This window comes from Callospermophilus lateralis, chromosome 6 (genome assembly GCF_048772815.1).
Source record: "Callospermophilus lateralis isolate mCalLat2 chromosome 6, mCalLat2.hap1, whole genome shotgun sequence".
NCBI lineage: Eukaryota > Metazoa > Chordata > Mammalia > Rodentia > Sciuridae > Callospermophilus > Callospermophilus lateralis.
Genome location: NC_135310.1, coordinates 128389962 through 128392749, shown reverse-complemented (window position 1 = coordinate 128392749; position 2788 = coordinate 128389962). Strand labels below are relative to the sequence as shown.

The window sequence follows — 2788 nt, the reverse complement described above, 5'->3', positions numbered from 1 at the left end:
TCACTGAGGTTTCTGAGAAGGCTGTGCAGAGGTCTGCATGCTAGAAGTAACTTTTTGGAGGCTTTCTCATCAGGCTGCTTGCCGCTGGGAGATGAGGGAGGTCTGGAATTCATCTGGGAAGACTTGGACTTGTGAGCAGAGAGCAGGGAATGTTTAGTGGAGGCAGGGTCCTTGGAGACAAGCTGCTCCTTTCCAACTGCCTTTGCATTTGGTTGCTGGGGGCCTGGAGGCTGGTGGCCTTTCTTGGCCTTGTCATCCATGGCACTCTTACTGTCCGACTTGACAGAGCTCCCACCTGTCTTTTTAGACAGCAAGGTTTTCTTGCGGAGGTCTGTCGACCACCTAGTTTCTTTCTGCTTCAAGGCTGACTTGAGGAAGGACAGACCTTTATCCTCAGACTTGCTGTCCCTCTTCAGACCAGACCACATGCTCATGCTGGGGGAGTGCAGGCTGGCTATGGAGGATCTCCACCCATGCTTGCCAACATCCCTGCCTCCCTGGCTCTGGCCTGGCTGACCCAAGGGGAGATGGGTTTGGAGATGGAGGTGACACTGGCTCTGTCATATCCCAGGCTTTGTCTGGAGCCCTCCCTACTCAAGGTCCAGTCTGAAGTCCTGTTCTTCCCAGGAGGGAAGGGGCCTCTAGTAGCAGAGACTGAGGCTTTTTTTTTTTTTTTTTTTGGCAGATGTAGAGAAAGCAATGTAATCGAGGGCAGAAGCTGATTTCTGCTTCTGTGGTGAGGGAAATGATGTAGAATCATGGGACTTGGGGAATGACTCCTTTCTGAGCTGGGCAGGAGCAGAGAATGAATTCCTTCCACTGGCCCTGGAAGAATCTGCTTTGCTTCAAGAGCAAGAAGGCTTTAGAGAAACTTTTACAGGAACAGGAGAAGAAGGGGATGTATTTGAAAGAGATGATTCTTGGCTTGCCAAGGCTGTTCTCCCCTTCTACATGCTTTTATCTGGCTCAGAAGTGCCTTTGGAGCTGGGGGATCTCTTGGTGTACTCTCTGGTTTCTTTGTGAGCGAGCCTGGGTGGCCTAGGGATTTCACTTCTTTGACAGGAGAGCTGTCCATGGAATCACTCTGATTCACTTAAGCAATCTGGTTATTGTTATCAAATGAATTGGAGACAGGAGGTAAGTGATGCCCTTGTGCTAAGTTTTTGCTCTGTGTATCTACAACACTGGAGTTCAATTTTCAGGTATCTGACTCTTCTCTGAACACAAGCCCCTCCATGACAGCTAGGGGGGCTTGGCTCACAGCCTTGTGTTCTCTGCGAATATCACTTGCTTCCTGATAACTGCTGGAAAGGTTCCTAAAGCTGCCAAAGAAAGAGATGAAGAGAGACCTTATCATCCCCTGCCTCCCCAATCTTCTCTAAGGTGGAGGCAGACCTGTGAGTCAGAGTCCCCTGAGAAGGGGAAGGAGAATTGGAGTACATCTGCAGCTTTGCAGACAGGGACCAAGAAGATCTCATGCAATTTTCATTAACAACCAAGGAGCTGGTCACAGATGATCTGGAGGAGAAGCTCTAGTGCTGGACACTCCTCACAAATGGCTGAGATGAAAAGTCACCACCATCTTCACTCCTTTCCCTGTCATCTCCATGGACTTGGAGATTGAGGCCAGAGAGGTGCATGTGGAGGAGGCTGCTGAAGTCACACTGGCTTGCTTGCTCCCCGGAAGCCCACTCACCCAGTGCTCGCACAGGGAAGAACTTGTGGAGCCAGCTACTGAACTGTTAGCCGACTATGATGGGATGGCTGTCTGCCTTTGGCAGAAAAGGATATAGGCTGTCTGGGTGCACACCTCATCCTCTGACAGCTGCTGCACATCACTGTCATTAAAGCAATACAAGAGGCCATCCACGGAGTTCTTATAATATGCTGTGTAGTGCCCCCCTTGCATGGTGCCATGGTGATTGCACACAGCATACAGGTCACAGATGTAGTCCTCAGGGTCCCTCCTGAGTCCATAGGGCCGCCTCCACAGGGACCAATGGGATGGCAAACTCCAGCTGTTCTGGCTTCTATTGACCACACGAGGAGTCACGTCCAGGCCAGTCAAGAGGAACTTGACTATGTGCTGAAGTTTCACAGGCCTGACTCCTTCCTGTTGAAACCTCTTGAGGTGTAATGATGAGCACAACAGGCAGAGGCCACATGCTCAGTGTGATGCTGCCCTGCTGCAGCTGCTTGCAATGTGGGCAATGCCAGGCATCATCTGGGGCCAGTTCCTCTCGACCTGGCCCCTTTGCGCTGCATCCCGAGGGCTGCTGGGGTCAGGCGAGGGCTCCAGCCGCCTGCCAGGTACTGGCTCAGCGCCAGGTACTGGGCGAAGAGCTTGGTGTTGCTGAGATACTGCATCACGGCATTCATGAAGCACGTGTTGCTGTGGTTTCCGAGCCCCGTGGTTTCCGAGCCCTGCCACTCAGGCATCAGCTTGGCGGCTCAGGTGGGCGGTACAGGCGAGGCGGGCGACAGCTTGGGCGAGGCAGGAGGAACCGGCGGGAAGCAGCTGCAGAGGCTGCCACGGTTTGGGCCGCTCCCTCAGAGCTAAGGTGCGAGAGCCTGGACAGCTTCTTGGGGATGCAGCTCATAAAGCTGCCCATGGAAGGCGCTGAAGAAGGCGACCGGCCCGGACCCCCGTGCCGCTGCTGCTTGCGTGGCGACTCTGGAACAGCTGCTTGCTGAAAGAGAACTTCTCCTTCCAGCCCGCCGCATCTACCTTGGATTGGCCGAGGCTGCCGATGCTCATCACCATGCCTGCCTGCCGGGCCTGGGACCC

At 53.7% G+C, this 2788-nt stretch overlaps 1 pseudogene; it reads right to left on the bottom strand.

The window, feature by feature from the left end:
* On the bottom strand, nt 1-2439 carry LOC143402069 (ubiquitin carboxyl-terminal hydrolase 31 pseudogene; annotated as a pseudogene).
* Between the last annotated feature and the right edge of the window lie 349 nt (nt 2440-2788).